General features: G+C 40.0%; 1 long non-coding RNA gene across 1 annotated transcript in view; it reads right to left on the reverse strand.

Annotated features, from left to right (window-relative positions):
• LOC145454219 (uncharacterized) overlaps nt 1-18,286 on the reverse strand; it is a 161,087-nt gene that overhangs the window by 59,025 nt on the left and 83,776 nt on the right. The gene's annotated exons all lie outside the window — the stretch shown is intronic.

Genomic DNA, 18,286 nt, shown 5'->3' on the forward strand with positions numbered 1-18,286 from the left:
AAATTGGCCTGGTGTAAATGAACCTAGTAGTCGACAAACACCACGAATATCACACACAAACAAACAAACACCCATATCTTGTAATGAAATAAATTGCTCGGGGCCAATACAGGCCTGAAAGACAGTCGATGACGTTAAGATCGAGCACTGTTTATTCAACACATTGCATTGTCTTGCGTTACACATTGCAAATTGTATGTGTATTGAGGGGATAAAATTATTGGAATCCTCAATTATATAAAGACGGCATAGTGCATATATGTCATGAAACAGTCTCAAATAATCGCTGACAAAACTGGCAGACTACGATTCGCCCTAATTATTTATCTATCTCACGTCTGCCTTTCACCACCTGAAGAGTACTTGGGTAAACGAATCGACTCGAAATCGACGCGACAGGGAGAATGGAACCAATATCGTGAACTGGCTTGCCGCTCTGCGATATAACTATACAACAAATGAACTCAAAACCATCTCTATCCGAGCCTTTTCTGCGAAATCCAGATTTCAACATGATGGTCCCGAATATATTCTATCTACTCTTCAGTATTGTCATAGGGTATGCTGTGGGGATCTTCCTACACATATCTTAATCAACTGAAATTTACAGTGAATGACATTTCGCACATCGGGCTCTGCGGGAGAAAATATATGAAAAATACATTATTCAATTGCTTTCAAAATTGAGATTCGAAATTTCGGAATGTTGCTTAGTACTAGAATAAAATATTCGAATGCCTTTACGAGAAGTCGTGCCAATATGACTGCTGCATATGGCTTCTCACGAATAGTCAGAGTTCAGCCTCGGATGTCAGCTGAAGACAACATTTACATAAGCTGGTATACACGGAGGCAATGTTGGAAAGGGAACTATGACCCCGCCGTCAAAATTACTAATGAAAATCTACATAGAATTTGTCACACTGAATATATAATACATTGATGAGCAACAACGAATAAATGAAACTACACGAGAAACGCGATGTGCTGAGAAATACAGAAACATGTTTAACCAATACGTCATTTATTGCTCCGAATAATTTAACATTTCGATGTCCATTACTCGTTATTTGATCTTGTAAATGAATCATCTGCTCAATGCAAACCATACTGTTCGCAATGATAAGCGCCATTTCTGTTTTACATCTGTTAATAATAATATTCAATACGTATGATTTTGTGCTATGCGTCTGACGTCTATATTGTGTAACTTAGACAGATGAATGCATCTTTGAAAGCTACGAAACGGATGTCCATATCTCTCTATATCCGTTACGAGATCAGGTCATATCATAAAAGAGTTTAAAATCTGTCAATGTAACTACATAAACCATAGTGGTTCCAAAATCGAAGTAACTACAGTCTATTCGAATAGATTGTGTATTGACACCCAAAGGGTCGAAAAGGGTAGCACACGAAAACAGAGCCTAACTCAGAATTATATCGCGGTCATAAATCCTATACCTGCCTACGTATATACTAGGGATGTTGTAAACGTGAGGTTCACGTTCGCGCTCTGTATGTGAGCCTCAGAAATTTAGAGGTTCCCGTTCACAAACGAACCTTGGTAGGTTCTGCACTGTGAGCCTTTTTCATATATTACAATTTTCACTTCATTATAACATCTTTGGTTGAAATCTATTACATTTCAACTGTGTGCTACTATGCATGGCGCTGTCAGCATGAAAACAATCAACACTAAACGAGCATGCACCTTGACAACTCAAAAATTATACTTTCTTCGTTACAAAAGTTTGCTCGAAATATCAAGCTTTACGTTTGTGAATATTTAGTGACTCTCTGCTGTGAGCTTGACCCGCAATGGCACAACATCAAAAGCGAAATACACTATACATGTAGTTAGCGAATGATGCTCATTCAACCAATCAATGGAATTCATATCGTTGTCTGATGCAAAAAAATCTAGCAGGTGTACGGTGTCAAACTTGACTTGACATAAAAACAAAATCCGTGCGATTGGGGTGTTGGCTAGTGCTGTATAACTTGTCAATGGGGTAATATCGGTAGCAAGTATAGAAACCCATTTGCCACTCTGCTCAATATCAACGTCGCTATACTCAAACGCCGAAAACATTGTCCGGTCTGGCCTGGATCGGTAAGGCCTAATCCTATATTCCCTTGCAAGTCCTCGTCGAAATTGTTAGCAAAGCGACGGAAGATGTTGGTTATATTGGATTATTACATCATTTGATTGCCCCAGTTGATACGTTTGGCGACGTTTGAAACGTCAATATGTACTTCAGCATTGTGACATTATGTGACCCGAGTCGTCGCTAGGTATCGTGTACACCAGGGCTCTTCAAAAATGACTTTTTTTCTCAAATCGTACTGGCTTCTTCATAAAATTGTTAGGTTACCTTATTTAAGCCTGCACACAAAATTTGGTTCAATTCCAGCCAGTGGAAGCGGAGTTATTGCCGTCGAAAAATTTGGATTTGAATAAAATAGTATTTACGGTGAGCACAACTATAATAAATAAACAAAAAATCGGTCACCGTAAATACTATTTTATTCAAATCCAAATTTTTCGACGGCAATAACTCCGCTTCCACTGGTTAGAATTGAACCAAATTTGGTGAGCATCGTTTCTATAAACAGCCTAACACTTTCATGAGGTGAACAGAAATTTTTTTATTGTTTATCTATGTATAATAAATAGAAACATTCTTCTCCTGTAGCAAAGCGGCTACTGGCTGGAATTGAACCAAATTTTGTGTGTAGGCTTAAATTAGGTAACCTAACAATTTTATCAAGTAGCCAGTACGATTTGAGAATAAAAGTCATTTTTGAAGAGCTCTACTGTACTGTACACTGTAGTGTTCAATGTAGGCTACATTAATATAGGCTATCACGGGGCCTACGATAACTTACGATAACTTATCGTAGGCCCCGGCTATCACTTCACTGAAACGTAGGGTTGGAGTTAGGAATATGACGTCACGTGACGTCATGAGGCGCACGTTCGCGTTCACACAGAACCTTTCAAAAAGGTTCGCGTTCACACGAACCTGAACCTTTCAGAGGTTCACACCATCCCTACTATATACCTTCTTGCATTCCCACGTACACATGCATATTGCATAATTTGGATTAAAATGTTTTACCCGAATTTATACCTCGGAATAAGTATGAGGTATGCTGTGGTTTCGTGCACCATGCGTGTATATCCACATTCCTATATCAGGGGTGGCACACGAGTGCTGGAAATACACACACTTTTCGCTAAGAGTGTAGCCTGTAATCATAATAAGCAAAATAAATATCGAAAACGTACAATAATTATTGGTATCCGTCTATGGATCTTCACGAATGAAAAATTCTGAGCATTTTACACTCAGATTACGCAATCTGCATAATAATTGATCACAAATAAAGAGAAAAGATAGGTGCGAGGCATAGAGACGAGCCGAGAGCCGAGACGATTCATCACACCACAAGCCGAGGCGGCATGTACGGTGGTTAGGTCAGCAGAATACCAATACTTATATATATAGGGTTGCATTTAAAACAAAATTCAATTTAAAACAAACATGTTCAACACAAGGCCCTTGCTTAATACATGTTGTTTATTTTTTTCAAGCCATGACGTCACGAATATTTAATAGTAACGTCATAATGGAGTGACATTGACAATTGAAAATATAGGGTAAGTATAGCTCCTTTGACGAAATATTGCTGTTGATCCGACTATTTTGAGGGTTCCAACCTTCCCCTATCGATATTCGATATACGTTGACAATAACGGGTGGTAATTGTCTGTAGGCTCATACAACATGTTTTTTGGAAGGTATTTACACAATTATTGCATAATTTTACAACTTAAAAAAAAGCCATTTTTTTTAAAAGGCCCTTGTTCAAAACATGTTTTAAACGAAGTGTTTTAAAGCACCGTCTGTTTTAAATGCAACCCTACGTATACATACCCGACTTCCTTCGGATCAGCAAATGTCTTCAACCGTTCATATCTAATGACGTAATTGGTTTATGATTAGTTCATGGAACCGCTATATCATTATATTCTTTATTCACATAAAACTGGTGAATACACACATTATCCGCGGAGCAACCTGCACCCAAGGAAAATGGCGAGATTGAAGTATATTTTTAAAATTCCAGTAATACAGTCAATTTTTTATTCTTATGCAATACATGAAGAGGTCAGATTACAGAATTGCTGCAGGTGAAGAATTGGCAAGGATTGCAGAGGTAGAGATGATTGAAAATGAAAAATCGAAATTACAGAAGTTATACTGTGATTTACGCGTAATTATTAATACTACTATCAATATAACAGTGGTGCTTATGTCCTTTTGAGGCTTTTTGTGCCACGACAATGACAGTTTTTCTACAGTTCAATGCATGTTTCTGGCAGACATGGGATGATTACTTCATGAATGTAATCGATTGCGATTACGATTACTTCTGAATGACGCGATTACGATTACGATTACGATTATACCGAAATGTGGGAGTAGTCGATTACGATTACTATTGAAAAGTAATCACGATTACTCACGATTACATTCATTTTGCCACTTAGGAATTGAGCCTTCAACACATGGAGACGGTGTCCGGTCAATACCGAGAATGCTATTACCGAGAATGCTATTACCGAGAATGCTATTACCGAGAATGCTATTACCGAGAAGGACATTACCGAGAATAGACATTACCGAAAATGGACAATACCGAGGATGGTTATTACCGAGAATGGACACCTCCGAGAATGGACATTACCGAGAATGCAATATATGCAATGCAGGCATCTTATGCATATGAACAGGCCGTGTGTGTGCATCCCGGCGTTGCCACATTCGGTATCGATTCTCAGGTATAAATTTCTCGACAACGTCCGCTACATTAAGCTAGATTATTGGCATTGGCCATTCTCGGTAATGTCCATTCTCGGTAATGTCCGTTCTCGGTAATAGCATTCTCAGTAATATCCGTCTCGATAATAGCATTCTCGGTAATAGTATGGAACCATTGTAAACAATATGATGATTGCGATGGGAAGGTGTCATGAGAGAGCAAATTTCTTTTAAATGTGACGTCATTTGTTTGTTACGCCACAATTCATCAGTTGCCCACAAAGCGGACGATTTCTTGCCTCCAATGATTTTCATTGTAGCTACAACCCACGCTAACATGGGGTATAAGCGGATAGCTATGGCGGTAGATTATAGGGATTGTGTGAACCTCTGAAAGGTTCAGGTTCGTGTGAACGCGAACCTTTTTGAAAGGTTTTGTATGAGCACGAGCGTGAATCTCATGACGTCACGTGACGTCATATTACTGACCCACGGAGGTTAGTTACCTATAGTAAGACATCGCTTACGCGGATGTGGTGGCGAGGAGAAGCCTGGATAAACCTCCAACACTTAGGTATAGGAATTCGGAAGTCGACCACGGTCAGACTCGAACCCGCAATCCATTGGTGTTGCAGCCGCGGATTATACCACTGCGCTATCTCGCCACCACATGCACTGTACACTATACCTAGCGACGACTCGGGCCTCATAATGCCACAATGCTGAAGTAGATATTGACGTTTTAAACGTTTCTGAATGTATCAACTGGGGCTATCAAATGATACAATAATCCCATAAAATCAATATCTTCTGTCGCTTTGCCAACAATTTCGATTAAGACTTACAAGGGCATATATGCTTACGCCTTGGCGGTCTAGGCCAGACCGGACAATGTATTCGGCGTCTGAGGTCTGAGTATTGCTACGTTGGTATTGAGCAGAGTGTAAAACGGGTTTCTATACTTGCTACCGATAGTACAGCAGTATACAGCAGTAGCCAACACCCCAATCGCACGGATTTGGTTTTATGATACAATAAACATATGAAATCAAGATTGACCCCGTACACCTGATAGATTTTTTATATCATAAAACGATATCGATTTCATTGATTGGTTCAAAAAGCATCATTCACTGACTACCTAGATGTTGTGTATTTCGCTCTTAATGTTGTGTGATTGCGGGTCAAGCTCACAGAAGAGAGTCAATAAATCAGCGGTTCTCAACCTTTTTTGACACGCGCCCCCCTTAGCGATGGTCAAAAAAATCGCGCCCCCCTGACCCCCCTTGCATTTACCGTCCTGTCAAAAATAGCACATCATCTAATACAGAGGTGGGCAACCTTCTTGCTAATCATGGCAGCATTCCGATTACTTATGTAGCCTAAGGCCGCATTCCAGGGGATAGCCGCAATGAACGATCTGGACGCAAAATACCTATGATAAACTGTCCATATTCATTCTCGGTGAACTCCGGCTATTCTTCTTTTCACAGCGGCCTATTGTACGCACCGAAATCGCGAGTGGCAATGTTAGGAGTATAGTTGCTGTGAGTGCACATTGTCGCGCCGAGCGCAAAAATTTTTCTCAGAGCCGCGAATGAATTGTTATTCTTGACGATTCCCATTCCGGCTCAGATTAAAAAGGGCGCTACTGCATAAAAATCGAAAAATGTAGTCTTGCGCGGAGCGCGAAAAAATTTTCAAGATTAAAGAAAATCTCTCGAAAATTCGGGAGCGAATTCGTAATTGCAATTTGCATGTCTACGGCCGCCAACACATACTAATTGAATTAGGCGTCGACGGCCGCACAAATTCCCTTCTACGGCTGCATGCGACCGTACGGGCGCAGGTTGCCCACCCCTGATCTAATAGTATACATAAGGTATATCCTACGCCAATTTTGAATCCACATTCCAGCTGTTGAGTCTTTTACTTTGCTGACAAATTTCCCCAAACTTGTTTGAAAATATCAACAAAACATTGAACAGGACATCAATTAATTTCAAGGTAAATTGCACCGAGACTAATCCTGATGCTGGTAGTGACTACTGAGAGCACGGCGTCGTTCTGTCCTACCATGCTAAATTTGATCAGTTTTGGAAATGAATTAAATTGTGTTGATTTATAGCCTAATTGAGGGCGAAACCAGGCAACCTATATTGCATCTAAGTCTGTCTTAGGCAGTGCAGTTCGCCAGATAATATATTAACAACAGCTACCTAGGGCACCGAGATTTAGGCTACTGCCAAAGCTATAAAGTAATAAATGACTTGCACGTAAGAATTGCTCTAAATCTTCAAAGAATATCAAAAATTTGCTCAAATGAAGTTGAAGTCAGCCCATACTCCGTTAAGCGCGACTACTGGAGTTTGAGTTTGGCAAGCTTTCTAGAATACGAAATAAGCTTAATCTTCAACAATCATCGTTTCAAAATGGTTGTGAAACACATGTTTATTCACAATTTATACAGACTTTGTCAATTTCTCGAGCCCCCCCCCCTGAGAGCCTCCCGCGCCCCCCAAGGGGGGCGCGCCCACCAGGTTGACAACCCCAGCACTAAATATTCGAGCGAACTTTGTAACATTGAAGCAAGTATAATTTTTGAGATTGTCAATGTGCATCATGCTCGTTTAGTGTTGATTTTTTTATGCTGCCAGAGCCATGCATATACTGGCCTGCAGTTGAAATGCAATATATTCCAACCAAAGATGTTATAATGAAGTTAAAATTGTAATATATGAAGAAGGTTGACAGTGCAGAGCCTATCAAGGTTCGTTTGTGAACGTGAACCTCTGAATTTCTGAGGTTCACACACAGAACGCGAACGTGAACCTCACGCTCACACCATCCCTAGCTAGATTAGAATGTTGAGTAAATAATTGAGCAATAACGATTTGTGCCGGTTTTAAGTAGGACATTTGAGAATAAGATAAAGTGAACATAAAATTCTGCCATAATGAATACCTTAATGTTTCTCGTAGTTGAACAATGAACAGGACATACGTACGCCTATTGCCTGCAATCTACTTAATACAGATATTGCGAGCTGCCGTTACTAGATACAGCAACGAATAGCCAGGTGATGACTCATATCAGAAGTCGATGATTTTTAATGCTTCGATGTGGAAGTCGTCATGTTTTATTTAACGAGTACAAATTTGCAAATCTTTGCGTGGTGTAGATAGCCTACTCTTCGCCAAGCACAAGTGTTTCCACTGCATTTAACTAAGCATCACCAAACATCACTAATTACGTCACCGTTTCAACTAAGCAGAGTGCTGGTGATTATTTTATTCTCCTCCTGCGAGGTAGTGTCTGGTGTGAATTGATAACCTGACATACGACATGACTGTGGGTATTTCAATCATACTACTAAATCGAATATATGTTCTCGAGGTTCTTTTAATCTTTATTACCATGGGGTACACTATGATAACCTAAGCATTTTCACACGCAAAATCACGGAAATTGCATATACACTGTTCAAATAAAGCGCGAAAGGAGAAAGGAGACACATGTCAAGCATAGTCTCACATGTGATAGCGCAATTCATCATAAACATCTCGTAATTTATAATGGCTGGAATTAATCGAACGCTATTGTTGCACTGATTCCGAAAATCTAAATAATAATTACCTATGTACGATCAACAGAACTCTCTTGAAATCGTCAAGTTCGGTTCGGTTCGGTTTATTAGCAATTTTTATCAGTTCAATACACCACAAAATTGAATAATATCAAGTAGTGTGATATTCGGCTTTGTCACGTACAATGGCGACGTAGAGAAACGATATGCAGATGAGACACAGAAATTAATGTGTCTCACTAATTGTTGGCTAACAACCCGACATTATACCACACCCTTATACTGATTTCGTTGTTACGTATATTCAAGCAAGCTTCAATTGCATGTATTGCATATATATGCATAGCTTTTTCCACAGCCTGCGTCTGAACAGTACTAATGTGAAATGAAACAAGTCGCCAATTGCATCTGGTACCATTCTGCGTTTATATATTTGCACATCTGCTTCTGCTTTTCTTGAATCCGGAGCCGGACCAGAGTTTTAGACAGGGTTGCCATACCGTTCTTATTTCTAAGATTTGTCCTTATTTTGAAGGGCCAGGTCTTAAAAAACTCAACTGTCCATATTTCTAAGAAATGTCCTTGTTTTGTCATATTTTCAGCATCTACAGAACTTCGATCGTTTTCCTCTGGTATCTGTGTTAGGTAATTGGAGGGAATTTTGAAATTTTTTGGCGCAATTTTGCTTTAGCATTATGACGGATTTACCACATGTCCTAAACTAGTTATTTCTAAACACATATGTTCGTCTTGGCTGTTCTTTTTGCTGGAAGTATGCAGTGTTGGGATCAAGTCACTACCTTTGAGTCACGAGTCATCTCGAGTCATTGCTCATTTTGACTCGAGTCAAGTCAAGTCACTCGATTTTCAAAGGTGACTCGAGTCAAGTCAAGTCACTCGATTTTCGGAGGTGACTCGAGTCAAGTCGAGTCAAGTCAAGTCAAGTCACGAGTCAAGTCACTAGTCGAGTCAAGTTGAATTTTCAAAGTACGAGACATGAATCAAAGTCATTGCATTTTTCTAACTGTTTTAAATTCAGATGGAATCCCCATTTATTTTGAATCGAGTAACGAAAAAAGAGTTAATTATACACGCAAAAAGGCGCTGAATCGATAACGCATACGCAGAACTTGTAAACTACGCGAATAACGGTATAGCCCCAGTCTACAATTATCAGCCAAAGTACAGGATAAAATACGAAACCTCAAAAAATTGAAAAAAATGATTTGGTACAAAACCCTTCTAACCTAAATATCCATGATTTGCAATTATAAAGGTATATACGATATCCGTTCGATTTAAATGATACAAGCGGGTTGCTTAAGGTGGGCACTGGGCACTGTGAGCAGGTTTTAGAGCAGAGATACACTGCTAGTAGCCTATATTACTTTATCACTAGCTTACGACAACGCAAGCTGTATTCTCCGTTCACTGAGTTTGCGATCAATTTATTTGTGATATAACAATGGAGGCTCGTTAAAACGCACAATCATTGGATGATTGGTCGCTCTCACAGATCACACCAGCGTATCGTTAATAATCCAAACTTATACGAGATATGGCGATTTAGTCGACATCGATTATTTGATGACTTGAAATTGACTCGTCAATTTTGCTTCGAGTCACGAGTCAATCAGCATTTCTGAAATGTCGAGTCAAGTCAAGTCACGTCATTTTTGAAAAGTGACTCGAGTCAAGTCAAGTCATATAAAAAAGGTGACTCGAGTCTGACTCGAGTCAAGTCATGACTCGAGTCATCCCAACACTGGAAGTATGTCCAAATGTTATTTCAATCTCTCCTTTACATCCAAATCACCACTTGGTTTTAAAACTAGATCAAATGTGTTAAAAGTGCAGTTCACGAGACAATTTTGTTGGGTCCGCGACGGCCTCTCAACCAAATTTCGTCTAAGCGGGCAAACCTCGTGCCGAATCTATCACAACGAGGCCTCTAGTGAAAGTATTTATCTTATTTTTAAGTCTACGTTTTTCAGATAGTGACAAAACACTTCAATTTCATCGATTCAAGTTGAAGAGATCGCAAGTGAACTCGCCTTTTTTTAGTGAACAGCTACGCGAGCGAGAAAAACCATGCTAAACCTGGTGCAATGTTGCCAAAACCGAAAGTGACGAACTAATTTCTTGTGGTATATATATTAGCCAGAGGGCGAAGGGACCATGCCTCTAATTATTTTGTAATTTTTTTGTAATGAGCAATAAATAGACTATTTTGGGCAACTTCTTTTAACCTGAAATATTTTTTTTCCACCAATCAATGATAATCCGAGGATTATCAACGAAAAACTCCAATAACTCCACTTCTACTAGTCCAAATTGAGTCAAAATTTTTTTGCATCGTCTCTGAAGACAGCTCAACAATTTCATGGGGTTGACAGAAAAATTTGAAAAAATTTTTTGTTCAATTTTCCTGTATAAATTAAAAATTTTAATTGGATCCGCGGAGCCCTATACTTGTTAGAATTGAACCAAATTTGGTGTGCAGCGTTTTTTTAGGGTAACCTGACAATTTAATCACTGAATGGCTGGAATTCGGAGAAAAAAGTTATTTTTGAACATCCTTACTATGCGGGTGGTTGTGTCACTGTGAATTGTATGTATCAATTTAAGTATGGGGAGTCTGTGGAGCGAAGCCCTCCAGAAGCGGTGTTCACTGGGACATAGAACATTGTTTTTGGAGGTCGACAACGTGTTGTTACGGCCCTGCTTCAAACAAACACTCTGTAGCGACCGTCTCATTGTTCAATGTTCAGTCGACAGGTATTTGCGCGGAAAAATGACCTTTTTTAATCATGGAGCTGATTTCTCTTATAGGAGGGGGGATTTGGTCAAAATTTCGGTCAAAGGCGTCCACGAGATGAAAAAGGTAGGTAACCACTGTCCTGAATGGTCTGGGCGCAGCGAGTTTGAACGGATCACTGCATTTGGGTTACGCCATACTTTCCATTTGCCCAAAGGCAATTTTACGGCCATTATTGACAGGCTTGCCGAGCGTTAACTTCGCTCAAACGGGTATCAATGGAAAGGTGCTGCTGTACGGATTTCGAAAATATACATTTTATTCTGCTCGTGGACCTGAAATCCCCAGAATCAGCCTCGAATTTTGCATTGTAATCGAGTTTGACATTGAGAGGCAACAGTGCTGTCGGTATTCGTTCGGTATTACAAAACTGAAATTAGGCGGTCTTGCCGCCCTACTTTTAGCTGGCGGAGTTGAATTCGCACTGGAAATGCAGCTTCTTAAAATGCAAATTCTCAATATTCTACTTCAGTATGGTAAAGAAGTGACGTAGTAATCGATCTGCGATGGCTTGTCCTGTAGGTTACCCAATTGGATTATATTTCGCAGGCCCAACTGTGAATAAACAATAAACATCAGACGAAATACGGCAGCAGCGATATACAACGCATATGAATTGGTTACACCAGTGGTTTCCAACCTTTTTCCACCCACGTACTATTTTGAGGTTTTAGGCAGTGCTCGCGTACCACCTACATCCACAATTTATGACGTCATAATCCAGTATTTGATCTATGCGAGGTGTAATAACTAGGGCGGTTTTCATTTGACCTAAAAAAAGGCAATTTTGATCTAAAAATTCAAAATTTTGACTTTTTTTGACCTAAACAAACTAACCTTTGACCAAATTTTGACCTAACGTATGCAAATTAGGTGTTTTTCCATATAATGTTGAAATTGTACCATTTATCTTCATTTCTGGTTGGAACTGGCTGTCCTAACGAAGTATTTTGGCCTGAAAAAACGTTTTTGGCTTAGAAATAGGCAACTTTTTACATGAAAAAAAAACGATATTTTAACGAAATATGGCCCTATGAAGAATACCAGTGGTTACAATACGTATTGGGGTAGAAATAATTAAAAAAAATTGTAGAACAACGAGAGATACTTTCCTACATTCTTGCGTAGAAAGTGCATGTCCTTACTAAGAAGCTTGCCAAGGACGTTCAACAGCAGCAGTTGTTGGCTGACAACACTCAAGTTGTGCGTACACTGCTGGTGACACACCGTGTTGCTTCATTCTGACAATGTGTCTACATCACAATTTTTCATCATGCACTTCCTAAGAATGATGCAATGCCCAAGAAGTCTTTCTTCAGTTAGGATATTGTGAAGAACAACATAATGAAATAACAATAAGCAACAAAAGTCAAGTTGTTTATTTCCCACTAGCTCAGTGATTCCAAAGCGGGATGGGAGGGGGGGGGGTAACTCCACCATTATGGGGAATTTTGTAATTTCTAGTGAAAAGTTTGCCTTAGAATTGTTGCGGGTTTGCCGATTGTTTCATTTCGGAACTGTAAAGTAGTTAACTAGTTATTTCTAAGCGTATGTTACTTTTGGCTGTTTTCTCCTGCTGGAAGTATGTTCAAATGTTATTTGAAATCTCATGTGACAAAACAGTCCAAAGTCATCGATTCAAGGCAAAGAGATCGCAAGTGAGCTTGCTTTAATTTAAGTGGACGCATTAAATACGCTTGGTTTACAGAATTGAGTCGGAATTCGCAATTATGAAAGGACGGTATTTTTTCAGTCTCGCTTGAGCCCGTAAGGGATGCATCAGTCTAGAGTTGCGTAGTAGACTAGTGCGGGATCATTAGGCACATGCATATCGGCGCAAGGACACATCACGACATGTAAACGTTTCGCGAAATCTGCGAATCCGCTAAGTGTGCTCCCGAAAACATCGACGGTGATAAAACTTAGAATCTAAAATGACCGACAAATGTTTACCGAAACTGTCGATATTGATATGACTGCGCGGCTAGAAATAATGGCTACGAATAGTGCTGCCTTGAAATCTGAGCCGAGCTGTACAAATGCGACCCGACGAGAAAAACACATCATCCAGTCAAGAACTACGAATTAGGAATCTTTTGAGTAGCCTAGTGACAATCTTTACCGGAGCTCACGAAATAACAACATGCCTCAACAAAGTAATGTGGACCCATCGGAAACTTCAATGATAGTCTTCTTAACTGTGTGGCATATGGGTGTCCTAACTTTTCGAAGACACCATTTCCATCAGCTGCTGCAGGAAATCTGATCACGTTTATGCTATATGTGGATTATGGAAGTTCCAATATTATTGACCAAATTCAAACATAAACTAAAGAAAAAATACATTAACGCGACCACTAAATTTAGGCGTACTGATTTTACACATCATTTATATTAACGATTGGTGAATGATGAGCCGGCAAACATAAATGAATATGTTTTGCGTCAACCGTTACCTAGCACGGCCAGACCTACGAATCGCGTAATACCGGACCTAGTTTGATACAGAAAGGGTGTGTAATCGCGTGTGTTTGTGTTAGTGTGACTTGTTAGCGAAGCCTTCCAGAAGTTGTGTTAATTGGGACAAATACCATTTTTTTGGAGGTCGGCAAAGTATTGTTGTGGCCCTCCTTGCCACAAACACTATGTACGTCCGTCTTATTCTTCAGTCAACATTGTGTGTGCGCGGGGAAAGAACGACCTTAATCATTGGGCTGATTTCTCCTGGGAGGAATTTCGGCCAAGGGGTCCAAGAGATGAAAAAGGTTGGGAATCACTGCACTAGCTCACAGCCCGTCGAAAGTCATGCATGGGCGCAACAAGTCGTTTTCGTTTCTTCGGCGTACCTTACGACGACGACGCCTTAAAAAACAAATCAACCCCACCTGCACCAATAAACTTCGTTCGGTCGAAAAAAAAAAGAATCTACTCGCGTACCACCTGAAAGACCTTCACGTACCACAGGTTGGAAACCACTGGGTTACACAGACGGACGATTAAGCGCGGGGATTGAGTAGGCCTACCTGACGCCGGTTACCTAATCCGATCCTAATCCGACAAAATTTCACGAATCCGGTTTTCCCAAATCCTAATCCTAATCCATACTCATATTTGCTCTGCGGTAATCGCATTCGCGAGAGTTCATTAACGCTGGCAGATATTCTGATTTACCGCATTGTTTTGCAATGCCGCCCCATGTATTTCAAACTCAACTGGCGTCGCGGGCCAGATTCAACGCTTCAGATCGCTCACGGGCCGGAGTAGTTAAATGATTCCAAAATGTTACCTCAATATCCACGCCCTTGTGTTAACTTGGATACTTTATTACAGACGATAGGGGTACTATTCTATGAACACCTTTATTCGCAAACAATGGAATTGGCGAAACACGACGACTGGCCGGTACAATACAATTATAAACCACTAAAACAGTGGCTCTAACGACAATATAAGCTGCCATTTGGTATAGTCGTAATCTGGCTTTGGTCCAGCGTATGCGTTGTGAGGAATATACGAGAATTAGCTGTAATCGCGGATGATTGAATTTGGTTCATTATTATTTAATCGCGATTGTGGCTTCTCTGGAGTCCGAAGTGATACAGCGTTATATTATCATATTCTCCATGTAACCTGTAAAAAACGGTGCTTACAATGACATTTTTAAACGACACTTTGGCAAAAAATGCTAGAAAAATGTTTTACTAAGGAATATGGTTTAGGAAATATCAGAAAATCGACACCACTAAATTTTTGTTACATTGCGTTATTCAACGATAATATCAACATCAACAATCACAGCAAACTACTGCTATAATTCTGAATCATATGCGCTTATACGGCCGTAAACCAAACTTGACGCTGATTGGTCGAGAAACAATGGCCATAGAAACGGCGCAACAACGGAGGACGCTGCATTTACCTAAGCCTTAGTTGGCACTACGATGCATTCCTATAGCTGTGTAGACTGTATAGAAACGACAAGATTACAGTTATATGTTTATTTCTTCATCAATAATAGAATTAGGAAAGGAAATAAAATATTTGGTAACACCTATCAAAATATAATGCCGAAATACTGCTGTGTTTATAAACGCAGTGCCACCAATGGCAATGAACTCGGGAAGAACATATATTTCCATTCATTTCCTTCCAACGCAAAGGACAGGAAGGCTTGGGAATGCAGAGTAAGAAGGCATGACTTCACGCCTACTTCCACAATTTTCATTTGCTCCTACCACTCCTGCAAGGAAGACTTTGCTGCTAGTGCATTAGATACACCAATACAGTTTAGAAAATCACGTCTAGAAGAGAGGTGCGATTCCAAGTCACAATCTCCGTGGTGAAGCAGAAGATACGCGCATTGCAAAAAGGCGGACCCTGAACTCCATGCCGTGTTAACTGTCTTCCTCCAATGTTGTGGATTATACTTATTCAGGAACTAGTTCTGTTGAAGATAGAGATATGCTAGTTCTCGAAAACTGGTATCCGTGGCTATCCTGCTAGGCGCTCGGCAATCACGGATAGCATGCGGAGGAGAAAAAACCGGGGGGTGCAGACTAGATGACCTTACTATAAAGGCCGTATCGCATCTCCGTCGTCAAAGCATCTCGATGGTGCAGGCGAAAAAGTATACCATATCTCTCTCTCTCAGTTCCGTTCCGAATAAAAAATTGAATTTTATGGCAATGAAGAATAGAGAAATGAGAGTTCGAAATATGACTTGAGTATAGTTGGCTGAGCATCATATCCAGATAAAATTCCTGGAGTTTCAGAATGTTTTTTTTTCAGTCAGGGTCTCCTGATACTTTGGAAATCCGCAGATCCTTTGTAGTCCAGACAACAAAATGTGCCCACTGCCCAGTCACTATTAGCGGCATACATTTGGGCATACATTGGTAATATTTCGAACTCGCATTTCTCTATTCTTTATTGCCATAAAATTCAATTTATCATTCGGAACGGAATTGGACTAACATATCTCTTTTTTTAACAGAACTAGTTCCTGACTAGGTATAATCCATAACATTGGAGGAAGACAGTTAACACGGCATGGAGTTCAGGGTCCGCCTTTTTGCAATGCGCGTATCTTCTGCTTCACCACGGAGATTGTTACTGGGAATCGCACCTCTCTTCTAGACGTGATTTTCTAAACTTTATTGGTGTATCTAATGCACTAGTAGCAAAATCTTCCTTGAAGGGAAGAAGAGAGTCTTTATTTTCATCCAACCAAAATACATAACACACGGCAGTGATGGCGGCACAGAAAATATGCTTGCACAGTATTCGGTATTAGATAGGAATGATCGATAAGACCGTGATGGTCATCCAGTCTGATCACACCAGCATCAAACAGGTACACTTGACTCTAAACATTCTGGCTGTAAAAAAGGTTACAGTAGTTAAAAAAATAAAATAGAAGAAAATTTAAACGATGGTAGCAAATGATCAATGAAGCAATGCCTGGGCGAGGTAGGGCAACAGTGTTAATGTAACGACAAAAGGTGATCAAGTAGGGCTTTTTTGAAGAGTGGTAGGAGCAAATGAAAATTGTGGAAGTAGGCTTGAAGTCTTGCCTTCTTACTCTACATTCCCAAGCCTTCCTGTCCTTTGCGTTGGAAGGAAATGAATGGAAAGATCTGTTCTTCCCGAGTTCATTGCCATTGTTGGGACTTCATTTATAAACACAGCAGTATTTCGGCATTATATTTTGATAGGTGTTACTAAATATTTTATTTCCTTTCCTAATTCTATTATTGATGAAGAAATAAACATATAACTGAAATCTTGTCATTTTTATACAGTCTACACGGCTATAGGAATACATCGCAGTGCCAACTAAGGCTTAGGTAAATGCAGCGTCCTCCATTGTTGCGCCGTTTCTATGGGCATTATCTCTCGACCAATCAGCGTCAACTTTGGTTTACGGCCGTATACGGAATTAGGAAAGGAAATATACTATTTAGTAACACCTATCAAAATATAATGCCGAAATACCGCTGTGTTTATAAATGCAGTGCCACCAATGGCAATGAACTCGGGAAGAACAGATCTTTTCATTCATTTCCTTCCAACGCAAAGGACAGGAAGGCTTGGGAATGCAGAGTAAGAAGGCATGACTTCAAGCCTACTTCCACAATTTTCATTTGCTCTTACCACTCTTGCAAGGAAGACTTTGCTGCTAGTGTATTAGATACACCAATACAGTTTAGAAAATCACGCCTAAAAGAGAGGTGCGATTCCCAGTCACAATCTCCGTGGTGAAGCAGAAGATGCGCGCATCGCAAAAAGGCGGACCCTGAACTCCATGCCGTGTTAACTGTCTTCCTCTAATGTTGTGGATTATACCTATTCAGGAACTAGTTCTGTTGAAGATAGAGATATATGTTAGTCCAGTTCCGTTCCGAATAATAAATTGAATTTTATGGCAATAAAGAATAGAGAAATGCGAGTTCGAAATATGACTTGAGTATAGTTGGCTGAGCATCACATCCAGATAAAATTCCTGGAGTTTTGAAATGTTTTGTTTTCAGTCAGGGTCTCTTGATACTTTGCAAATCCGCATATATCCTTTGTAGTCCAAACAACAAAATGTGCCCACTGCCCAGTCACTATTAGCGGCATACATTTGGGCCCGAATTTAATGCCAATAATAAGAGTGATTTACTTGTAATTATCCAGCTGCAGTCAAATAAAAACTCATTTTCTGTGATATCTGCCCAAATTCGAATTTCATGAGCTCATCGACTGTTGTTACAATATTTCCGGGGGCACTTTATTCCAAGCACACCAACTCCCGATCACTGAGCTATGCGGTCTGCTCAGGTACAATCACTCTATCAGGTGAAGCACGCAGATATCCATATGGAAAAAGGACAAGATCAATCTTTGGTACATTCACATGAGTGATGCTACATAGTAGTCTTGAATGGCCCTTTCTTCGTGCTATAACCGACACAATATTGAATCCCTGTTCATACTGCACTGTCGTTGCAGTGAATTGAAAAGATATGGTTGATATGGAGTTTCTGCTGTCTTGTTCCTCTCAAAGCA

The sequence above is a fragment of the Botryllus schlosseri genome, chromosome 13 (genome assembly GCF_051294905.1).
Source record: "Botryllus schlosseri isolate E-star chromosome 13, Bs_hap1, whole genome shotgun sequence".
Lineage (NCBI taxonomy): Eukaryota > Metazoa > Chordata > Ascidiacea > Stolidobranchia > Styelidae > Botryllus > Botryllus schlosseri.